The 26,174-nt window shown below is 41.2% G+C and overlaps 1 protein-coding gene across 1 annotated transcript in view; it reads right to left on the bottom strand.

Moving 5' to 3' along the window:
- LOC124613713 (papilin) overlaps positions 1–26,174 on the bottom strand; it is a 232,959-nt gene that overhangs the window by 123,785 nt on the left and 83,000 nt on the right. The window lies entirely within an intron of this gene.

Below are 26,174 nucleotides of genomic sequence, written 5' to 3'. Positions count from 1 at the left end.
AACATTTATTGTCTGGCGAATGTTTTCCTTGAATTGAGCGTGTGATCTCGTCAGCTGGAAAGCACAATGTATCAATACAGGAATGCATGTCTCCCTGGGGACCACGTCCACCCCTACATGCATTTCGTTTGTCCTCGGCCCGAAGGCATCTACCAACAGGACCTCTTCGCGGTGAACATACGTGGTTCGTAAATCATGAGGATGAGTTTACAGTACTCCCCCGGCACCCATCTCCCCCTATTTAAACCCAATCGAGGATCCGTGTGACCAGCTCGGTAGGGTTGTTCGCGCTGTGGATACTCAATCGAGAATCGCAGCGTAGCTGGCGACGCCACTGGAGTCAGCATTACTTCACATTCTTGTCGGTACCTTCCAGAACCTCAGAGACGCTCTTCCTGCACGTCTCGCAGCGGTGCGTGCTGCAGAAAGCGGCTATTCCGGTTTTTGGTCACATTAATGTGTCTGGACGATGTAGTTTTATCAAGCTACAAACGCTGATTAGGCTCATATACGTCACATAATGTCAAGTACGAGAGAATACTTTCCCTTGAAAGCGGCCCATTTTAATTCTTGATTTGGGCCTTTATGATTTCAGATGTTTGTCGTTCTAAAGCTCTAACAAATGAACCAAAATCTGATAATCTTTCATACAGTAGCATCTTTATAGACATCGTCATTACCGACACGTTCAACACACAGCAGTGCCATTATTTCGAACGAGTATCGCTCATTAACGATATTTTTCTGTTTGTTACAACTGTATGACTATGCATTACTGTATGTTTTTGACAGTGCTGTGAGGATTTTTCATAATACACATGAGTGCTATTGCTTCCGTATTTTTAGGATTTTAGTATTTTTGTGGTGTCACCGCCAGACACCACACTTGCTAGATGGTAACCTTTGAATCGGCCGCGGTCCGTTAGTATACGTCGGACCCGCGTGTCGCCACTGTCAGTGATTGCAGACCGAGCGCCACCACACGGCAGGTCTAAAGAGTCGTCCTAGCACTCGCGCCAGCTGTACAGCCAACTTTCCTAGCAATGGTTCACTGACAAATACGCTCTCATTTGCCGAGACGATAGTTAGCATAGCCTTCAGCTACGTCATTTGCTACGACATAGCAAGGCGCCATAGCATTGGATATTATTTTATATTGTGGTTATAACATGTACCGTCGAGAGAGATGTTCTGTAATTGTGGATTAAAGTTAAGTATTACATCAACTACGTACTTTATTTGCTACTATTAATTCCCTTAACTGTTCCAGACCTCACGCCAATCTGCGTGAGCTTAACGCGTGCCTTTCGGCTTCCTCTCATTGTGACTAGGCTGTCTTGCCAAGTCACAACAACTTTGTCGATATACACACAGCCACTAATCACCTCGCTGCGTACTGAAATCAGGAAATAATTCAGCACGGTTTGGGAAGGACAGATCACATTAATATTTCATCAGAACTGCTTTACACTTTCGTGTCGGCTGTAGTGACCTATCGCCATCATAGCAGTGCAGTTGATGTCTACTCTCACGCGCGCTTGGTAAGGACTCCATACTCTGGAGCAATTGCTTACGATCATCCAGCAACCGTACTATCTTGTAGACACACTTCCCAGTAGATAACAGCATCGCCAGTGAACAACATGAGCTTGACACTGCCTACATCTAATTAATGGTATATGTGCACGGAGAATTTTGGTGATCCCAACTACATTCTTCTGAGGAACACGTTGTTCATTCCCTTCTGTAGAATTTTTTTTTTCTTTTATTCTACATTACTGGGTTCTGTTAGCAAAGAAATACAGTACTTGTAAAGATACTACCTTGGATCATCTCTTGGTTATCGGTGGCCGATGTGCTACAGCTATAAAGAGTTTCCGCTGTGTGAATTGCCTCCACACTCCCCGCTCCTCCCCCCCCCCCCCCCCCCATCTCCTAAATTCTCTCTGCCCCACAACGGAATTATTAACGCTTTCTGTTGGCATGATTCCACAGGTCTACTGTATTTTGAAATTAGAGCACTTTCGGGCTCGATGGTTTCTAAATTTTCTTGTCCAACGTTCGCGATTTCGGCTTGTGTACCAGTTTCCACCGAGAACTTGTCATAAGGAGCCTCAATTCTTATCCTTCACTTTTAAAGGAACAGCTTCCTCGTGTGAATTTCACCTTTGTAAGATTAAACAATTTTCTTGTCGCCTACATTGAAGGAGGCCATCATACTTCAGTTAATGGTGCCCATTGAATTTCATGTAAGTATAGAGCTCTCTTTACCACAGGTGCACTCGCCTGACAGCAAAGAATTTGTATTAATGCACTACATGTTGACCTAGTAGATGAAAATGGCACACAAGCAGAAATCGCGATTGTGAGAAATACAAAACCATTAGCAGCTCTGGCGGAATATAGTGTAGTTCCTGAAGCAGACTTTATTCTCTCAAAAAAGTGCCTTGAAACTGATTGAATCTATTCTAGCGAAAGAACACAAAAAGGACAGAGCACTAAAGCAGACTGGCCGAGACATGTGGCAACCGAAGTTTTAGGCAAAAGTTGATTTTCTAGATCTTAGTAATTGGTGATAATTTCTTGATGATACTTGTAAGTGTAATAACATTAAAAATACCAAAGTAACCTTGCTTCTGTCATATTGCAGAGAATAGTGACTACTGCTGCCAAATATTTCTTCTGTAGTCTTCAGTTTGTGATAGGTATGTAAGGAACGACAAGTGGAGTGTGGGTAGAAGTGAATAGATGCTATTAACTTTCCAGTGGAACTCTCCGGAGAGGTAGACTCATCGCAAAGGCCAATATCACAACTACAGTAATATGTAGCAAACAATAAAGTTACATGAAGGAATCAGGGACATATTTTGGATGAGGGGGAAATAATAGAGAAAGAGGAGAAGTAGGAAATTAGAGTTTTATGCCCGTCCACAGCTGGGTTATTACAAACGGAGTGTAAGCTAAATTTGTGGGGGAAGGATGGACGAGGATGGGGAAGGTAATCAACTGTGTTCTTTACCAAATGATCATTCGGTATGTGCTTCAAGAGATATAAGACAAGAACTGAAAGAGAAAATTATGTGATTGGACAGAAATTTTATGCGCCATTCTTCCATATTCGAGTCCACTGCATTAACTCACTCGATAATCGAGAGCGAGCAGATGCCGATGGCATAAGCTATCTGTATCCTATCTTTGGACTCTCATCCGCCAATGCGGAGCGTATGTGGCTGTCACGTGTGACTTCATAGAACTGTTGGGCACAGAACGTGAACTCTTACCAAAGAGCGTAAAAAAGGAAACAAAACAGAAGTACTTAACTCCTACGGCCCACCTTGAAACAGAGATTTGTAGATATTCGCAGTAGGCGTTACACTTACAAGGAGAGGTCCTCAGGGGTGGAATCGACTTTTTGAAACCCTCTAAACGGCCATTCACACTGGTAGACCCTCATTTGCGAAAAATAGACGAAAGAGAATTTCGAAATTTTGTGTAATGCTCAATACCGTTAAGAAATTGTGTGAAATATTCTGGTAGCGTGGTGCGATTAATAGGGCAGTAGCTTCACATGCAGGAGCTCGAGGGTCCGAATTTTATTTTAAATCTTTATCGAAATGACTTTGATCGTCATTTTTATTCAGTTAGTAGATTAAAATGTAATTTTTTAGCTTCATATCTTTGTCACGTCGCTTTATGCACAATATCAAGTACTTAATTTGCTGTCATTTTTCTTGCTATTATTCTTTTTTCACTTGAAATCTTTATTCATGTGTTTCAACTAATTTTATATATAAACTTCGATTTAATGTCATTTGTTGTATCACTGTGTTTTTTCAATCACATTATTGGGTTGATTATTAGAACTTCTCACTTTATTTTAATTTTGTTGTACTCATAAACCTTTCATTCATTTAAATCTCTTTCTTCGTTATTGTATCTACAGCGCAACAGGTCGTTAGGTTACCTTTTAGATGTCTGCGTGATGTTTATAATGCAAAAAATTGCAGGTATTGTAACGAAAACACAGTCATCATAAGTAGATTATTTGTTCTTTTGTTTTTAAATTTGTAGATGGGAATTTGCAATAAATCGGATATTATAATATACAAAAATATAACTGAGATTATATTCACAAAAATTTCGATTGCAAAAAGAATGGTATAAAAAAATGGAACAAATTAAAAAAGTTCATGCAGTGATTAAAATATTGTGACAAGGAATAGAAATAAAAAGTTACTTTTATACCAATTAATTGGATAAAAAAATGATCAAAGTCATATCGAAAGAGATTTAAAAATAAAAAGAATTTCCTGCACCTGGCGTTATTTGAACTCACAACCTCTTGAATCTGAAACTATTAATACCCATCACACCATGCAGTCGGACAACGTTATTTGGCATTTTTTCGGTACTGAGCATCATACAAATTTCCAGAATTTTTCTTTCGTCAATTACTCGCAAACGAGAGCCCACCAGGGTGAAAGGCTGCAGTGGGTCATACCTGTGATTTTAACCTGCATCACTGTATAGTTAGTTGCAAAAAGTCGATCCTATCGCTGGGGAACTCTCCTTGTTAGTTTGAATCCGTAAATCAACATAAAAACTTCGTTATTGTGTTGAAGACCACACCAAAAATTTGCTATTAAATCGAACTTCTTTTTGCAACAAATTTCTATTTGAAGATCATTATCTGGCAGGCTTTAACAGTCTGAAAAATAATGACAGGAGTCTGCAAAATGATGACAGTCACTTAGGAACTAGTTATAGAAATAATAGCAACACTCTGGGGATAAAGAATTTCAGGTCAAGGAGTATAATGATAAGTGTGGTCACAAAATAAGGACACAAATATCAGCAATCTCAATACTGCTTCAATGATATCAATGGCACCTCAAAGTGGTTTTCTGCCAATATGCGTAGTTTGACAGTTACTGAGATGTGAAAGACGACAGCAGCTGCAAGCAACTGCCCTGTTTGTTGATGGGTGACGGCGACTGAAGCAAAATAGCACACCCCTTTTACGTATCTGCGAATCACAATAACCGATATTAAAATGATGGGGTCAGTAAGAAGCATGTTTCGTTTGTTACAATTTCCCTGTCAAGGAAACAGAATTCACTGCCACTGTCGATTTCCATATTCGTCGTGAAACATCAGTTCTAGGCAACATCGAAAACGTTGAGATTTTGAGTGTTTCATGTGACGTCATCTGTTGTAAACTAAAACCGTTACTTAAAAGAAGCCATGAACACGTGATGTAGGAGCAAGAAGTAAAATGCAGCTTGGTTTCAGCGGATTCACCTCCTGAAGCTAAATTAAAACACTTCAATCTAAAACTTCATAAAAAGTTCCTCACCCTACGAGTGGGTACTTTAACTGAAGTGACCATGTCAGACGTCTATGCCTTCTAGCGAGGGAAAGAAATTCATCTAGGTAAGGCGCTATACGATAATGAACTCTTTGGGCATCATGAGTAGTAGTTTCACTATGTCGACAGCAACCGACTGAAAACCCATAATATTCAAATTTCCTTACCGTTATTCTCTGATTAAGTAAATTAATTTTATAAAAAAGTAGTCTGTAAAGGATTTCGAAGAAAATCTCTATAAAACAGTCTTCAACTATAGAAACTTCATGTAATGTAATCGTGTAGCGTAACTATTTACGACTTTCACTATACTGCATCATGTTGCTAGTATGAGTTTGCAACAATAAGTAATAAGAACAGTCACATCCATTCTTTGTCGCGAATTTTCTTAGCAGATATGTGAAGCTACTGTAATTCTAGAAGAGACACATACGTAGTAAAGATGCTACCATTGCAATTCTTGTCAGTACTGCTATACGAAATAAAATAGTTTCAGCCCATTATTGTGTTGAAAAGTATTGTGAACGTGGTCTGTATTGTAAGAATACATAAGCGTAAGGAAACTCAGAGACGCGTCTTAGGATTTTCTGCTTTGTTCGTTGGTACTACTTCCCTGTATTTCACCATCATCCAATGAATTTGACACAGTAACGTAGAGAACATCGTGAAATTGCTGCCTGATACCTTTGCAACGTTAAGAAGTGTTTGTGCCAAGAAATAGACCATAGAAATCACGTTTCAAAATTAGATATATATTGTTTTACGGACTATGTGAGTACTTGCGAAAGTCTGGAGGCAATTTTTAACCGATCTGGTCGTTACAAAAGTTAGTTCAACTAACCATCAATCAGTAGGACCTGTTTTCATGATGGTATAGAAGTATAATAAGGAGCGATTACAGCAAACTGAAACTTTTAAGAGGAACATTCTAGGCTTAGTATGGTACATGTGGTAGCGTCAATACCTAATGTATTTCAATACTTGCGAATGATTTCATGGGGATTTTGTTGCATACAGTTCTCAGTTCTGAGAACAGCTGTAGCAACCAGAGTGTGCTTAGGCTACGAGTAAACTGTTTAATGAGAATTCAGCGAAGGTAAAACACTATTAATATTTCAAGGCGTTACTATATTGTTGTTTATGATTAACGAAGACTTATTGATATTCGGTAAGGATGGAACAAGCTCAGGAGTTTTAGAGTCTAAATACACAAGACATTTGTTGATTCGTGTCCAATGTATGTGTTGTTCCTCACCAAAGGTCTTTAAAGACTGGTCGGTAATTGCTAAACGTATTTAAGTAAAATCTAATAATCATTCATTCATGATCTATTTTGCAAATTACCTTACATTTTGGGCTAGTGGAGGTAGCTCTCAATTTCAGTATCTGTTTATTGTGCTTTATAATCATATGCAAGAGCGCCATACGACTGTCATTATCAGTGGCTGACTTTCATGAATAAACTACTAGATGATAATCAAGTAGGTGACACTAGGGCTACAGAAGACTACGGAAGCTCCTTCGCCGTATTCTGTGAAAGCCTATCCTCCAAAATTTTGTTTTACAGCGGCTACGATTCAGTGTGTGTCTATGTAGTACTGCAGATCCAAAGATTAATTAGCTTTTGACACCGATAGGTTTTAAATGATCTCAGAATAGTCGCTTCATGTCTTCTGTAATAATTGTATGTAGGTTCTGCAGTTTTATGTCTGGCAACACCCATTATTTTAATGTTCTTTATTCATTTTGTCTAACGTACTTTAATTTCTTCCGGTATAGGCTGCTCTATGCACATAATTTGAATCTTAACTTCAGATACGGTCATCTCTTGTGTTTCGCAAATTCCATTATCGAACTATGTTTCTGTTACTTCAATTCTTCGTTTTCGTTTTTCTGGCAGACTCTAACACTCATTCCTGTTAATTTCAGCAATTGCTTTACTGTCTCAGTTCATGTGTTACATTAGCTACAACGTGAATTTACGTTTGGGGCAGGTATTTTTGAGAGGGTACAATGTCTAGATATATGTCTATTAAATTAATATTTATGAAATTATATAGCTACAGAAATCAGCGAACTCTCTTTAAGGAATTACCCCGGATAAGCGTTATTAATCTTTGTAAGTTTCATGGTTCATATCGCAGCAGACATCAAAAGCCAGTGATTATATAACAGCTGTCCAATGTCAACGCATATTTTGTGAGTACTCTTCTTGTCTCTCACTGCTTATTACTTTTTATGTGCTCCAAATGCAAGGGAATATCCGCCGTCGCGTAGACTGTTTGGTGAACGTAAACTCGTCTCGAGATAGAGTTGGAAAAGCGGCAACGTAATTAAGTTTACGCTGAATTTACGGCGCCCATTCCGTCTTCAGAAAGTCGACACCCGGAGGACATTAATTAAAGTCATATCTCAATTTATAGCCTCCGGCCCGTCCTCACCCCACACCTCAGCCCTCACCTTACACCCTGATGTGATGTGATGTACAGTAATAACAGCCGCTCTACCGTCACTCCTGTAGATCTCGTCAGGCAGGTAGTGCGATGCGAGTACGCTGCAAAGTATTAATCGCCTCTGCAAAGCAAAACATCGCTATTTGTGGCGTCAGTAAAACTAATTTTAGGTGTAATTATCTGTCTGTCGAGTCCGACTTTATCCAAAGGTTTGGGAAATGCGTTGTCTAATTATTGGAAATTTTGTTTTTAAGCCAATAATAGTCTCTACTACATAAGAATTAATTATTTTACTAACAATGCGGCACCGTTAATGCGGATTAACCATAGTAGTATGTTAATCGTGTTAAGATGACACCCAAATTTCTCCAATATATGAGGCGTTTGGTCTTCCCTAGTTCAATGCCCTTGTGACGTTCGTCTTACTGGAGACTGCAACCATTGCTAACTCGCCAAGATGAGGCAGTGATTTACATATCAAGAGCACATCTCAAGGAGCGGGATCAAATCTTCGTCTGTCCAGGCTTATGCATATTATCTTGAGCTTCCCTAAATGGGTTTAGTGTGATTCCAGGATGGTTCCTCAGATTGAGCATAGGCTGATTGCTGTACACATCCCTGGTCAAGTGAGCTGATTTTTCTTTTCACGAAATCGACAAAATGTTAATCTTCAATCTTCCTCATAAGTGACGGGAATCACACTGCTAGAGAAACCTTGAAAGTTGCTTAAAATCTCAGCTGATGGCAGTTGCAATGAAAGAGAACGAAGGAAACCTACTTAAGTGATCATGACCTCAGGCATTGAAGGCGATGGAAATCAGACGACGGTACAGTTTCACACCCATTTATAAATCCATCTACAGATAACTGGAATGTTACTTTATTCACATCTGCTATTACCGCGTTTAATGCGTTAATTGTTTTAAATCCTCCTTCTAATTTTATTTCCAGTCACTGTTATGTACCCACGTTGTACACAATTTTTGCTTTCCCTTAGTCCTTTCTAAGGCTATAAAAATAGTATGTCCACCTAAGCCCCACTAATACTTAGCCTCAGTTTTTCTGGGCTATAGTTTGTTCTATGAATTGAGATCCTGTTATTTGACACGATACTTTCTATTACATGCAAGTGAATTACTTAGATCAGAAATTCATAATTTATTTAATTCCAACCGCACTCGCCCCCCTTCCCCCCCCCCCCCCCCCCCGCCCCATAAGAATGCGCAAGTATATAGTACACACTCATGTTCCATACACACACGTATACAATTTATTTCTGCCGCTAAGCAGCATTGTTCCAGAAATAAAAACAGTTTCATCCTCCCAGTCCCGTCTAAAGCTCCCAGTACGTTTCATTTGCCTGTAAGTTGGCTGGGAGTGGTAATCTGCTCCCATAAATTCACCACTGCGATCAATATGCCCCACTCCTAAGTGTTCGGTGTTTCCGCGAAGAGAATCAAAACTCCACAAGAGACTGGATTTCAAACAGACCGTTCTAAGAGTACCTCTCGCTAGGGAATGATAGGCACCAAATGAAGTAAACATTTTTCGGCTACAAGCCTCTGCACTTCTGTCCACGATCAGTTACACAAGCTACAGGTTTCTTAGGCTGTTGTTTACTGTGGGAGCTACAATTCCGTTATGTCACTCCAAACTTCCTGTTACTTGCGCGCGGAATATCATTTAAGGAATTACTAGTGAACCACTAATTCCTTAAAGAACCGAAGTCTCATGTACATAACAGCTTCAGATTGCTGATTACTTTACAAACGAAATAATGTGTTACGTATTTGGTGTAAAGCATTTAAGCGAGGAAAAGGTTAGTAAATGTTTCAAATTAGGGTAAACATATATTGTAAGACGCTAATTGCTCTTATTACCAAACACTGTATGAATATAGCCTACGCAATTTGCACTCCGTTTGAAGCAAACGCTAGTTTTGCACGCTCATCAAAGTTTCTGACGTGTATGTCTTGAACTATGAGTCTTACAGGTGTACCATTCTGCTGATACATTCAGTGGTACGAGGGCACTGTTGGCAAAATATGTTAGGAATAAAATTAGTAGCAAAGAAGTAACAAATTAAATCGTCATGCCTGATACGGCAGTTTTTCTGCACAACAGCGAAAATGTAGTAAGAGATAAACTTTACTTCTTTCTTCATTTAGTGGGAGGCGTCGGCGAGAGAGAGTTGCGTAAAAGTTTGAAATTATGTGTAAATTTTTTTGCAAGTCACTTTCTGCTCTCATTCTCAAATAGTGGGGGAATACAGTCTGGATATGCGAGCGCAGTGATTTAGGCCTTCTCAAGACACGTACAGAGCTTCTAACTGTAATACTTGTCTTTTTGTGTTAAACCTGTAAAATACTTCCATACCTCTCACTGAATAGATTAAGACAGCATGTTAAATTGTTGGTCAATATTCGCATGAAATAGTGAATATCAGGTTTTTGTTCCCCCTGATGACATTAAATAGGCAATCTGCCACTTGCGTGGTTAACGATGAACTGAGGGAGCCATTAAGTAACATAAATTTGATAATACTTTCATTTTAAATAGAATATATATATGCGAGTACTACTTCGAAGCTTTTGTATTAAATATCATCTTCTTTTTCTTGTGTCTTTATCCTGATACGGTAGGGGGTTGGCATGGTTATTAACGGACTGGACATGATTAATTTAACGAGTGGCGATATGCCCGTAATGTCATCACCCTGTTTGCCGTCCCCCCCCCCCTTACCTCCCCCGCAGGGGACGGAATACGTACACCCAAATTGCTGCTTGTAGTGTTCTTCACGTGAAAGAGAACGAAAGTTTTCTAAATGTTTGAAAATCGGGTAATTGAGACGGGGCTTCGGTACCAGCTCTGTACTCAGCTATTAAGATGTCGGACACCACCTCTAAAGCATATCCAGGCTGGCTGGCACACCGATATTCGTCTTTAATCCGCCTATGGCATTCGATCCGGGGCCGGAGCATCTCCCCATTCCGGAAGTGGCGCTTTAACACAAGTGCTTACTCAGGCAAGTCTCTTGTACTAAACATAGTATACTAAAATAAACTATGTCTTTATTTTCGCTTGCGCAAAATGAAATCTGTTGTTACGGATTTCCAAGTTTGACGTTACACGCTGCTAAAGTAATGTGTACCACCACTTACAATGTTCAGAACACAAGTGACATTTATTACGAGGTAGTGATACAACGGAACATAATTAATCAGTAGTTCCCAGTTTAGTAAAAACTACCACGTGCAGTTGTTTGCCAGTGCCCCCACTTACTTTGGTTATCACCATCTCATTTGCTCTCACGAGGCTGAATGGACGCCTTTCAGATCCTCCCACGACAGGCCAAAAGTTGACAAACCTTACAGACTTTAGTTATAGGGGTTCTAACCAATTCTGAATAGCTAGATTTCACACATTTAAAGTCGTTCATTCACAATTGGTCGGAAAGTCCATTTACAGGATGCAGTTCGATTAAAATGAGAGTTTAATCCTCCTGTGAATATCTAGGAATACTTAAATCGAATCACGGGGAAATGAACTGAAAATTGCCGGATTCTTTTTCCTGATGTTACTTCGTCAACTACCGTACCCGCCGAAGTTCCGGACTCTGCTATTGACTTATTTCCGCCGGCTGGGGTGGTTCAAATGGTTCAAATGGCTCTGAGCACTATGGGACTGAACTTCTGAGGTCATCAGTCCCCTAGAACTTAGTACTTAACCTAACTAACCTAAGGACATCACACACATCCATGCCCGAGACAGGATTCGAACCTGCGACCGTAGCGGTCGCGCGGTTCCAGACTGTAGCGCCTAGAACCGCTCGGCCACCCCGGCCAGTTAGTTAGGTTTAAGTAGTTCTAAGTTCTAGGGGACTCATGACCTTAGAATTTAAGTCCCATAGTGCTCAGAGGCATTTGAACCATTTGACGTATTTCCTGATTACACCTCCGAGAAGAAGTTAAATTCCAGAAAGAGGACTGACTCTACATACATTTATAGCGTTTGTGAAATCTGATAATGCTTTTGACGATTTTGACGTGAAGGGACTGAGGCGTTGGTCGTCATGGTGTGGTTTACTTATTAATTTCCGAAAGCATATGTTCCTCATAGACGAGTCAAGGAATATTCGGAGTTAGTTATACGTACCACCTGGCTTCTGGAAGACTGCTGCACGAACATTGCAAGACAAATGGAAAAACGCCACGTATCAATTGGCAGACCATCTCTCTAAGTATAGATCCGTAGAACGCGCCCTGGGGCAGTTGCACTAGGGGAAGGTAGGTCAGAACGCGTAGACAAATCATCGGCTCCGTAACGTCATATCCATTTAGTTCGCACCTGCAGATCGGCAAACCAATGAACAGACCGCTAAAGGTGGCTGCTGTTGTGTCTTCACGGATAATTTGTATCAGCGACTTTAATGAATTTCCGCATTAGAAATGGTGCCCATAATGAGCATCTGTAATGTGTGCTAAAAAGTAGGAGGGATGCTCCCTTTTTTTGTAGGTCTTGTAATCTTCCCGAAATGACATTCTGCAACCCTAGATGTACTTATAACACTGTACTGCTTCCTCCCACATATGTGTAGCGAAAAGACCATGAGGCTTAAATGAGAGAGATCCCAACTCCCTCGGAGATTTACCAATAGTCGTACTTCCCGCACAGCATTCACACATGCAGCCGGAAAGGGGGGAAGAAACAGTAGTGAACCAAGCATCATTTTCAATACACCGTATGGAGAATTTCAGGGTGCAGGTATAAATGTAGATATAGAGTGTACAGCAGTAATTTTGTCATAATGGCACTGGGACATTGAATCCCAAAACCACTTATAAAGTAAGGGTCTCTCACAGACAGTGGAGAAACGCTTGACCAGAATTGCTAGTATAGTCAGGAAGATGAAACAGAAAATAAAACACACTGAAGCGGAGGACATAATTGAGGTTGTAATGAAAATGAAATTGTCGACGACACAGGAGCACGTTGAGTACACTGGTCTCGGCGTGACTTCGAAAAATAAGAAAATACGATCACCTAATGGAAGAAAATATTCAGAAGCAACGTAGCTGAGTATGTATGAAGACCATAGGCTTGATAATTCAGCGGAGGATATGAAATAGGTGTTTATAACACATTAATATCCTAGCTTTATGGCACATTGACATTCATCACACTACAAGAGAAAATCTGTGCCATTGGTTAGGTGACATCAGAAACTACGGCTCTTGCTTTTTTCCCTTTGTCAAATATGTGCACCCTTTTATCTTTCTTTGTTCAAGGCTCTCACGTGCTATGGATATACTTCATTGTATGGCGACATTTCTCCCTCGTACCATGTTGCACGCTTGCTGCTGGGAGCAAACACGTAGTTGTCTTGCGTCTATTGGGGTACTAGCATGTGCTACAGAGTTGTGATTTAACCTTTATTGGCCCAGTAACATTGGTGTGTTCCCTGAAATACGATAGAGATGTTTAAAAAGTCAAAGTTCTCATTCATTGGAACATGCGTTGATACAGCTGATTTTACAGATATATCTATGTGATTTCTCTACAAAGAGAATTTTAAAATTTCAGACTATTTCTCGACAGTTACGTTCTAGAACAGCACGTGGGAAACGTTAATATCTAAATGTTTCCGTGCGAGCCAGTTGCCTGTCATAAAAAAGTATTTGCTGAATCCCCACGAGTTATGTGTCAGTAGTTTGTTTCACCGAGGTGTTTCATAATTATGTAGGCGGGAGTCAACTAAATATTTTGACATTCGAAGGAGAGTGTTGGTACTTTAAGTTTCTTGAAAAGATGTCGCCAAAACGAAAACGCCTTTTCTTTTGCCAGCCCAGTTGCGGATCACGTCCGTGACAGTCTTGCTCTTTATTATGTATCCGAAACGAGACGGCCATTTTCGAACTTCTTCGATGTATGCCGTCAGTGCTATCCGGTAATATTCGACACAGCGCAGTAATACTGCAGAAGATGCAGAAGATGGTGGACAAGTGAAAGAAACACAGGCAAATTGCATGTTCTCAGTATTCTTCCAAAAAATGGAGTCTGTGTTTCACGTTCCCCACAAAGTTTTCTAAGTGATGGTTCCTGTTCATCTTGTCTCTGATTGCAATCCCAAGGTATCTAGCTGAAACTGCAATCCTGAAATTCGTCTTCTTTACTGTTTAGGGTCAACTGCCACTTTTCGCACCATACGGATATCTTTTCTAATCTTTTCGAAGTCACTTTGCAATTCGTTCTGATCTTCTGATGGTTTTATTAGGCGGTAAACGACAGTATCATCAGCAGAAAAATCTATGAATGCGGCTCAGATTGTCTTCAAATTTACGTTTATAGGCCAAGAACAGCAGGGATCCTGTAACTCTTCCAAAGGGAAGTTGGAATATTACTTCGTTTTCAGTATATGATTTCCCGACAGTTGTTATATTGGGACTTTTATGACAAAAAATTATGAATCAAAGCACGCAATTTGATTTCAAGCTACCTGTGGTGGACGGTGTCAAAACCCATCTGGAAATATGAAATTAAGAAATCAATTAAAAATGCTTTGTCGATATCAGTCATTACTTCACGTGAATAAATATCCAGCTTTGTTTTATAAAAATGGTATTTTCTGTATCCCATTGCTTATGTGTCAGTAGATTGTTTCATAGAGGTATTTCATAATGTTGAAACACAGCATGCGTTCAACTACCATATTACAAATCAATGTCATTGATAGGATTCCATAATTTAGCGGACTGCTACCATTTCCGTTCTACTGGAAAGTTAGTTGCGTTGCCTACTAGTGGGTACTCTGTACTACGAACAGAGTGTTGAAATTGGCTATTGATGGCGACGTAATTCATAATGTACATAACAGCCGGTGTACTGCAGACGTGAAATGATTATGCCCAGCTCTTAAATGTACGATTCTCTGCATCAGTACACAAGACCACTAGTACTGCCACTTTTCGTCCTTTGTGCTAGCAGAGCTTCGTCAGCGGTCGCTATTTAACATCCTGATTCGTCCCTTATACGTTTACTAAAGTCGTTATTAATAAATGATCATCAAGAAATGTGTCCTAGTATAGTATCTGCCTGGAAACCAAAAGGTTACGGAATTGATCCCGATCAGACTACGGAATATTGGAATATTTCAGACTTGCTTTAACCTCTCTCTCATCTTCCAACAACGCGAGTATTCGCCATGAACGGAACATGCATCGGATTCCACCATATATTGGCACTGTTACTATTTCGATATTTCAATATTTTTATTTGTATTTTTCTACTTTGGAATGAGATTCCTTCTAGAACATCAAGAGGAAATAATTTGCGAACGACTCCGCCAAAATGAATATTCAAAGCTATCAAAATTGTTTTTGTATACTGCTAAAATTGATGGTCCTATATTCCTACACCACTTCATTGGGGAAACCCAATGATACTTTGTTTGACTCGTAAGAAGTCGCACAAACAGTACTTAGAATATAGCTGAACAAAAGAGGGATTAATAACCACAAAAACGGACTTAAAGTGAAGGGCGTTTAAGGTAAAGACATTGGACAAGGACAGACAATCTATATTTCGACTTTTTAAAACAGTGCGTACAGTTTGGCTATAACTAAACTTTCGGTTTTTAAGAGGGCCTCAACCGAAAACTTTGTGAAAACATCTCTAAGAGCATTCGGAAGGGAAATAACGAATAAATCATAGGAAGAAAGACATTTTAATTTCAACGTGAGAGGATAACTTTTGTTAATTGCATGCCATTTGTGCGTTCCAGGCTACAAACGTTGTTCAGTGTGACAATCGTATGCATACACGACAGCCTGGGACCGCACTAGGGACTGTTTGCAACACTCTTCGAACGGTGAACCACGTTCAGCTGTAGAGCCACAGCTCATGCATTACTTGAGGATCGCACATTGGGTCTAGTATTCTCAGCCGTGGTAACCATAGCTTCTGCAACAATTTGTGGCGCAAGTGGATGTCGGCCTCTCACCGGAGCAGTTTTCAAATTCCCAGTTTATTCTAACTTCTGCATCATATTCTCCAACCCCGTTTCGGAAAATGTTGCAGAACTATTGCGGTTGTTCTGATAAAACAGCTTTATGAGTAAAATCCTGCTCACCTGGTCCAGATCCATGTTGACTGTTGGCAACTGTAATGCACAGTGGTACATTTGTTTCAAATCTACGTCGCAGTATTTGTACCGGCGGCTAAAGGCAAGTCATGAGACTAACACCACTAACAACGCAGAGACTGCACAGTCACAACATCATTGCTATAAGGTGGGTGCCCACACGATAAATGGTTTTCCGTGTACAATGGCTCAAGTAACGAAAGCTTGATTGTAACAAATCTGTCACCTAAATGCACTAAGCGCTTTAAGGATTCAGTGGATAACCACCAAAGGTGTCCTACTGAGTAAAGAGATGGCAGCACAGATAAGCACTCGTGACTGTAGGGCCGTATGACGGGTGATAGTCAGATTGGCATCCCACCGCTGACTGGGGCGTCTCCAGCACCTCTTCGCTGGTCATAGTGGCTCAGCAGGACTCATCACTGAAGACAATTGTACTCGAATCAATGACATTCCAGACCATAAACGAAACTGAAGACACCCTGGGCAGCAATGGGACACAAACCTGTCTGTCATCCGCCAAAAGGCCCGACAACAGGGAGTCATGTTATGGGGTACCATTTCTCTTCATAGCACTTGTCATCAATGGTACCCTTAAAGTGTAGCCGTACGTCTACGATATTCTGCGTCGCGTTATGTTGCCGTTTATGCCAAGCCATATTTGGTTTACATTTCCGAAGATAATGCCCACCTGCGCACGAAGAGAGTTTGATGTTTATCTTCGTTCTTGCCAAACCATACCGTGGCCACTAAGGTCACCGGATCTCTATCCAAGTAAGAACTTTTGTAGCATTACGGGCAGAGGCCTCCAACCAGATCGGAGTTTTGATCACCTAACGTACCAATTGGATACATGGGCATACTGTGGCACGATATCCCCCAGAAGGACATCCAACAACTCCGTCAATCAATGTTAAGCCGAATAACTGCTACATGAAGTCCAGAGGCGGACGATCGCGCTATTGACTTGCTCGATTTGTAAAACTCCTTATCTTTAATAAATTATCAAAGTCTTCTGAAATAGCAATCACGTACTTCGTACATTACATTTACCGATGTCAGTCCCATTCGAATAATTCCTTCGTGACACATTTTTTTCTTTGTGCATATGTGTATGTGTGTGTACGTGTGGCTCTGTCGGACGGGTAATGCGTGCGCAACCTGTGTTTGATGGAGCATGAAAATATATTTGGCTCCCTTAATCACTGAACATGTGTGGGCTGCGCAGCTTCATCTGATCTGTCTGTAATGTTATCAGTACATTCATTCTATTTATTTGCTGCTTTGCTGTGAGTGTCATCTAGTGATAGAAACTATAGACTATATCATATCACCGACCACTGAAAATCCTGTGTTCTGCTGGAATCAAAACACATGGTAATCTAAATAACTTATGTCCGCACGGAAAATATTGCTTCCGTAGGGAGGAAGCTCAAAACTGGTTCCAGTTATGGTGGTTGAAAAACTGTGCCGAAATCGAGAAGAAAAATTGTACATATTAGCCCCTTAATTTATGAATGAAGGGCATCGTCACACAGAGGACCCGCAATCTGTGTCACTTGATGCATTTTTAGTAGTGTACAATGTTGTATTTGGTTATGTGGAAAAACTACTATGAAGTGCCATAGACATTGGAACAGGCATGCGTATTCAAATACAGAGATATGTAAACAGGCAGAATATAACTTTGCGGTCGTTAGATCGGTTACTGCTGCTTCAATGACAGGTTATCAAGATATCAGTGAGTTTGAACTTGGTGTTAGAGTCGGCGCACCTATGGGTTCTCCGAGGTAGCGATGAAGTGGGGCTTTCCCCGTACGACAATTTCAAGAGTGTACTGTGAATGTCAGGAATCCGGTGAAACATCAGATCTCCGATTAAACTGCGGCAGGAAAAATATCCTGGAAGAACAGGGCCAACGACGACTGAAGAGAATCGTTCAACGTGACAGAAATGCAGCCCCTCCGCAAATTACTGCATATTTCAATGCATGTGCACCGTTCACGAAACATTATCGGTATGGGTTTTCGGAGCCGAAGATCAGCTCGTTTACTTTTTATGACTGTACGACGCAATACTAAGGACTTCGCCTGGTACCGTCAGCAGCGACATTGGACAGTTGACGACTGGAAACATGTTGCCTGTTTCAAATTGTATCGAGCGGTTGCACGCGTATGGTATGGAAACAGCACTGCGTGTCAGCAGGGGACTGCTCAAGCTGGTGGAGGTTATTGGAGTGGGTCATGTGTATCTGGAGTAATACGGGACCTCTTATACGTCTAGACACGATTCTGACAGGTGAGATCTACGTAAGCATCCTGCCTGATCACCTACATCCATTAATGTCCATTGTGCATTCCAACAGACTTGGGCAATTACAGCAGGACAATGCGACACTCCTCACGTCCATAATTGCTACAGAGTGGCACCAGGAGCTTGCTTCTGAGTTTAAAAACTTTCTCTGGCCACCAAACGCCGCAGACATGAGCATTATTGAGGATATCTGGAATGCCTTGCAAGTGCTGTTCAGAAGAGATCTCCACCCCTCGTACTCTTACGGATTTATGGACAGCCCTGCAGGATTAATGGTGTCAGTTCCTCTAGAACTACTTCAGATCTTAGTCGAGTCCATGTTTCGTCGTGTTGCGGCACTCATGCGTGATCAAGGGGCCCTGCGCAATATTAGGCAGGTGTATCAGTTCCTTTGGCTCTTCAGTGTATATGCTTTGTATTTGGATCAGAGAAAAATGCCACGGTATAATTTTAGAAACAATAAATTCATCGAAGCATTAAAAGCGTCGTCTTAACATTTCTATATGTTTTTGCTCATCACTAACCTTTTTGTACTTACGCTTGGAAGTCACATTTAAGTTCCGAGCGTAAGTCCAAAAAGCTTAGTGACTGGTTCAAAGAAACAGTGAAATGTTAAGACGGTGCTTTTAACGTTCCAAGTGTTCTACATAATCTTCTCTCACTTGATTAGGACCAGAAAATTCATACAACCATGTGGGCCTGTCATCTTGGGATTTTGTTCAACTCGCGAGTCACAGTTACACCCTTTTCACGTTAGTCGAGTCGTCAGAGACCTCGTCTGCCTTTGATCGGTTTATGGTAGGTTCGTATTGTTAACATAATGTTTCGTCACCAATGGTCATTTTTTACAGAAAGGAATTGTTCGCGTTTGGCCTCTCAGCAAGTCGCTGTAAGCGTCCGCTCGTCGTCGTTTTTATTCGGGGACCAAGGTATGCGAGACAAACTTGCACACACTTTTCTCCAGAACGTTCTTGCGAATATTTTACCTTGTGGTTTGGAGACGTTGCTCACTTGTGACACAAGAACATTGACACACTATGGCCGCTCGTCCACTATATTACACTGCCTGCTCTCAACTGATTGTTCGAATGTACATCTACTGCTTATATTTAGGGCTGACCGAAGAGACAGTGTATTTTGGTCTCAGACATTGTAACCACTCAGTACTCTTGGCAGATAATTCGTGGTCATGCTGGCTCATGAAAGAATACCTTAATCTGTTCTGCAACAACTTCTTTATTTGATTCTACTTTTCGGAATTAGAATTACGGGACAAGATTGATATGTAGGATAGGTCGAGATGTAAATCTGGAGAGATAGAAACAAATGCTGTTTCTTGAAGCTACGCCTGTGGAGCAAAGCTGATGTGTAGCGTGTCGTGAGCCTTAGGTTCGGATGGGCGGTCACAGTTTGACAGTTTGACAGAGAACTGGCGAAGGCAGTGAAAGTGAGGTCATGAGGAAACGCTCAGCTGTACACTACGGACTACAGAATATCTTGGCACTTTTCGGAGTACAGTAGCTAATGTTTCCAAAGCATTGCGCATTTTGCTGTTACGTTTGAGGTTGAAAGATCAGCTCATCGCTATGAAACACGTCGTCTTTGCGTCGCTACTCATTGGACTCTTACAACAAGCTGCTGGCACACCCCCTGAGTTCCCTTCGCACTTCACGGCGACTGCTGTCAACACCGCACAATGAAACGCCCAAGTGCCGGCACAGACAACGGTTCAGTGTTCTGCAAAATAATTGTGAACAAAAGGGGACGAGTTACCTCAGCACATAAATGCGTCAAGCATCACATCATACTCGTTTTTAAAGTATCGATGCTGCAAAATCAAGCTAAGGACACGAACGAAATCGATGATCTGTCCGTGCGAAAGTATTGGGTCATATTTTTTTCCGTTTACTAGAGAATATCCGGTAAATTGAAAAGACAATTGTCATACATCGATTATACGAAAGGGGTTGCAATGAATGTTGAGAAATATTGTCGTAGAAGTAAAATGCGGTATACTTTCGGATAACTGAGAAATACCACATGTCTAAATTTTAGTGCATGCTTTTAGATCAAATTGCTAGTGTTATATGCTTGTCTCTATATCATATGTTCTCTTGTCAGTAAGTTGCTTTGATATGTTGAACTGTATCTTTCTTGTTGTCTGACTTTTTCTGTTACAGTCTCTGCCTGTAGCGAGTTATCTGGGGGTATGCACATTTGTTCCAGTTGTTAGCGTTGGGAAGTGTGTGACTTCTTGGTATTCCTGATTTCCTTTCTTTCCCTCAATAATAGGGAACACGTAGGTAGGCATCCACAACGTACGTCATCCTCATATAAAATTCGAAGACGTTTCTCTCTTGGAACTACTTTTATTTGTGTATCCTTTTCATTTCGCTGTATGTTTCAAGTACTGCATCGTCTCTTATATATCTGTGATATATTTGAATTGATCAAAAAATGTTAGTGAAGTATCTATAAGTACTACTTCCCCTTTTTATGTGACTTACCAGTTGAAAACTGATTTTTTTATGTTGTTGAGCGAGACATGTCGTTTAGGTAGTTAGCGGGACCAGTTTTGTAAGTAACTATTGGTCTAAAATCTAGTGTCGGCATTTCCTAATTTAGTCTCCTATTGTATTGTTCCTTTTTTTGTACTCGAAAACTGTAATTGGTTTCCTCTTCAATGTGCCTTTCCACTTTAAGTGGAATAAAATTCTGCAGAACGCCGCTCTTTTTAATGATGAAAACCATTTTTCCGACACACTGTGCTTTTGTCGTTGGCAGGAACAAAGATCATACTGTTAAATAGCATTGTTCAAGTATCCGAACAACGTAAAATTTTAAAATCACCACTGTGCTATTTGGTATTCTTTATATCCATTTGTCTGTTATTATGAGAATTCATGATTAGTCTGTACATTAGTGAAAAACGTAATTATTGTGTGGAATAATGAAATACGATTTGACATGTGCACTTCCTGTTGTTTCTGTTTAGTCCCATTGGTTGTTTGTGTCCACTAATGAATAGATGTGGTCAGATAGCCAAAGAACAATGGAACTTAGCCGTGATCACTGAGTTAAGTAACTGGTCCGTCCTAATGGGGTATCACTGACGTAGCACGTGGATGATGCATATGCGATTACTCGGTGGTCTAGACGCTGTATGTAAGGCAGTCGGCCACAGACGTGGCCGGCGTCAAGCCAAGGGTCCACTACGAGCTCAGTGAATGGAGCTCTGGGGAACCTTGTTGCGGTCAGCGCGAAGCCCAGAAAACCGTGAACTGCGAACTACCGATGTCGACACTTCGATAGCGGTCGGGCGGCATTCTATAAAACAGTCCGGTGGAAGAATATCAGGCGAGATATTGCCAGTGTATACGGCGAGCATAGCTCCACCTGGTGTCGTGGTGGCTGCTGGGGTGTCAACTCCACAGCTGTGTTGCTGGCGTATAGGAAGCACGGCAACCAGCTGTACGTTGCTGTGTGGTAGGTGGCTGAGCCTTAGGCGACAGCCGTAGCTGCAGCAGATTTCAAAATACTATTACCGAAAAATTATTTCAGTTTGCTTTATTTATCGTAGGCAAGCTTTTAGTGAATGCCCAGTAACGCTCATGACGAACAGACATTTGAGGATTGTTTGTTGTTCTCGAATTTTTAACGGCTCTGTTTTATTGTTTTATCGTGAAGCAGCATATACTGCACATGAAAGTAAGCTCCTGGACAAAAAAATTACTGACCTCAGTGAACATGCAAAAATATGTTTTTGCATATTTACAGGTGGTGCAGAGAATGTGTCACATGTTGAACCCGCGCGCACTGACTCTACCTGAGCATAAGGCAGTAGCGATAAGTGACAAATTAATGTTTCAAACGGACTTTGCACGTAAACATGAGTTAATTTTAGGATGTGACAGAGTGGCAAAAACCGGGCCATCGTATTTGGCAGCGTCCCTGGCCATGTGGTGTGTGTAATTGCTGGACTTGTTGGTGTTCCGCGGCGGACTCTTCAGCATGTCTACAAGCAGTGGTGTAAGACACGTTACTACGAAACACGACGGCATAAAATCATTGGGGCGTGTTGGAACTGATGATAAAACGCCAACATCGTCCATCATCTCATTTTGGTGGAATTGCTCGATCAAATTCCCTGCAAGTGGCTTAAACCTGGATGTAACGTACCTGCGGAACCTAATAAACTCACTTTCTAACCGAATCCAAACGGCTATCAAGTCTAGGGGCGGAATTACATGGTATAACAGGATGCTTGCAATGATTTTTCTAGGGATGACTAATACTTTGTCCGATGAGCTTGACTGGGTTGTAAGAACGAGTGTTGTTGCAGTTAAAACAGTATTTTAAATTCTGGCGCAAATGGGAATTATTACATTGTGGTTTGACTTCCTCGATGGGATCCCACATTATCCTACTGGTATATGTCATTTGGTACCCTGGACATGAAAGGAATGACAGAAGGTTTTACCAATCTTGCCACATACTGACGATTATTTAAATTTCTAATTACCAAATTGGTCGTGTTGTCATCTCTAGTAACTCTCCAGAATCGCAAATTCCTGCAATCTAGCATCAGGTTGACGATTTAGTTCACTTGCGAAAGACCGGACGTCAGGGTCCAGTATGCCTGTTGGCCATTGACATCCGGCTGTTCATAAGTGAACTAATCATCATTAATTACGCCATTTGAAGAACAATATCACTAGGCTGTCTGCGAATACGTTAGCGTCGACTTCACCACAAAGAAGGCGACTCACATCGCTGAACACCATCATTGTTCAAACTGAGTTTTGCTCTACACCATATAAATCTCCGCTGCCTATGATATGGTATTAGCAGGAAAGGACCCAAGGAAATTCGAGACCTTAGGCCAGCTTCCGGTAATCCACATGCTGCCAACGGTTCGTGACAACACACTGCCTGTAACCTGTTCCCGAATTTCAGCTGTTGTCATTCGCCTATTGGCCAGACTCAGTCAGACTTTTCTACGGTTTTCGCGTGTTTCATTCTGGGACGACTGGTACATACTCTACTTGCCACGGTGTTGCCTTGAACCCATCTCGTCACCACACGTTCTACATTCGTTGTACTAAAGCCATTTGTCTAAATGGTCTATCGGTATGATGCTTCCATGTCAATCATGCCAATGATTCGACCTTCCACGAAGTCCGGAAAACGATCATTAGCTGCACTGGAACAACGTCTGGGTACGCTGTGTTGCGATCCCCACCTTATAAATTCCAGTAAGGCAACACAGCCAATAGCCAACATCTACCCTCACCACTCTCTGGTAGTACGAAAGTTTTTTTCTGTTTTGAAAGCAGGCTCACATAACGATGGGATTTTACTGAACACGTATAATTGTTTTATAACATCTGGAGTACACTTTCGTAGCGTTCCATCACGCTAATCGTGGTGTAAAACTTTCCATTTCTGTCAGAGTACTTCTGCAATAAGCTACGATTTTCAGTATCAGCAGTTGCTTACAATATGCTTAATTATACTATTATATCTCATATGTGGTGATAGTTTTGTATGGAGATTTTAGCTGAATTTTAATAAATATCTATAATCGCAGGACCTAAATTTTACATTTTCGTTTACTCTGACAGTGTAACATAAAAGATTGTGAAAATAGCTCAATTTGATGGAACTAAATTAGATGCGTCCAAGTGATTTTGAACATTATATGCCCAATGCTAGTTAGAGTAATAGTGTGGCGTCAGGAAATACGCTATGAATAGCCAAACGCTACGCAGTAACAAGTGATGAAAATGATTCTCAATTTAGTAAAGTATCTCTGTTTGTCTCCTCCCCACATTATACGCCAACTCACACGTAAAATTTGATAACGTCATTGTCTAGTGATAATCATAGAAAAGAGAACACTTAGTGTGCTGGTGCTCGATTGTCATTGACCTAGCCGATCAGAAGAATAACCAGAAAACTGATGCTGGCCAAGTAGGCCCACGCCATACAATATAACGCGCACATTTCTAAGATGAAAACAGTACAGAAACGACTTATCCTACTTAACGAGACCTATTTTGTAATTGGTGTTGAACAATTGCAATAATTGTGGAAGGATAGAAATGTTTAGTGACTCAGCTGAAACTATATATCGACTCCCAGTCGATTCAGTTTTGAATGCATTGCCACTTTTATATGCGTGATTGAACTTTGAGCTTAATACATCCCGCAGAGTTGATACATTTAGGAGGTAACAAAAAAGTTATCTAACAAATCCCATTATACAGATGGCAAAAGAATAAATTGTTAATAACGTTATTCAAATAATAATTAAGTTATTTTCTGGTAAACAGACCCATCTTTAAATTGTGTATTCAGTTACGTACAACACACAATTTGGCGGATATAAGATTTCAGTGAATAGACAAGAAAAATTTGAAAACATGAACTGGAAAAGAAACACTAGTTAGTTTCTTCAACAGCTAAAGATCTTCAGCTCTTCGCGTAACTACTGGATTCAGAAACAATATTTCAGTTCACTACTAGCTCTACCTGGCCACAGTTTGCTGTGGCTCAGTCTGCTTAAATGGAAAACGTTGAAAAGAGAAAACACATGCTTCTAATTGCACTCGAATTTGTTATACGTCCTAGCCTCGCCGGCCGGAATGGCCGAGCGGTTCTAGGCGCTACAGTCCGCGCGACCGCTGCGGTCGCAGATTCGAATTCTGCCTCGGGCATGGATGTGGGTGATGTCCTCAGGTTAGTTAGGTTTAGGTAGTTCTAAGTTCTAGGGGACTAATGACCTCAGAAGTTAAGCCCCATAGTGCTCAGAGCCATTCGAACCGTCCTAACCTAAGTTCTAGGGGACTGATGACCTTAGAAGTTAAGTTCCATAGTGCTCAGAGCTATTCGAACCGTCCTAACCTCCTTCTCTGCCCTACCTCTGTACATCTTCCATAGCCGTTCCCCTTTATCTGCCCATCTTCCCCCCCCCTCTCCCTCTCCCTCCACCTCTTCCAGTTTTCTATGACCATTTTCTCCAACCCCTGTGTCCACTTATATACAGGGCTATTACAAATGATTGAAGCGATTTCATAAATTCACTGTAGCTCCATTCATTGACGTATGGTCACGACACACTACAGATACGTAGAAAAACTCATAAAGTTTTGTTCGGCTGAAGTCCCACCTCAGGTTTCTGCCGCCAGAGCGCTCGAGAGCGCAGTGAGACAAAATGGCGACAGGAGCCGAGAAAGCGTACGTCGTGCTTGAAATGCACTCACATCAGTCAGTCGTAACAGTGCAACGACACTTCAGGACGAAGTTCAACAAAGATCCACCAACTGCTAACTCCATTCGGCTATGGTATGCGCAGTTTAAAGCTTCTGGATGCCTCTGTAAGGGGAAATCAACGGGTCGGCCAGCAGTGAGCGAAGAAACGGTTGAACGCGTGCGGGCAAGTTTCACGCGTAGCCCGCGGAAGTCGACGAATAAAGCAAGCAGGGAGCTAAACGTACCACAGCCGACGGTTTGGAAAATCTTACGGAATAGGCTAAAGCAGAAGCCATACCGTTTACAATTGCTACAAGCCCTGACACCCGATGACAAAGTCAAACGCTTTGAATTTTCGGCGCGGTTGCAACAGCTCATGGAAGAGGATGCGTTCTGTGCGAAACTTGTTTTCTGTGATGAAGCAACATTTTTTCTTAATGGTGAAGTCAACAGACACAATTTGCGAATCTGGGCGGTAGAGAATCCTCACGCATTCGTGCAGCAAATTCGCAATTCACCAAAAGTTAACGTGTTTTGTGCAATCTCACGGTTTAAAGTTTACGGCCCCTTTTTCTTCTGCGAAAAAAACGTTACAGGACACGTGTATCTGGACATGCTGGAAAATTGGCTCATGCCACAACTGGAG

The sequence above is a fragment of the Schistocerca americana genome, chromosome 4 (assembly GCF_021461395.2).
Source record: "Schistocerca americana isolate TAMUIC-IGC-003095 chromosome 4, iqSchAmer2.1, whole genome shotgun sequence".
NCBI classification, from domain to species: domain Eukaryota; kingdom Metazoa; phylum Arthropoda; class Insecta; order Orthoptera; family Acrididae; genus Schistocerca; species Schistocerca americana.
Note: the sequence above shows the minus strand (reverse complement) of the source record. Positions and strands in the feature narration are given on the sequence as shown.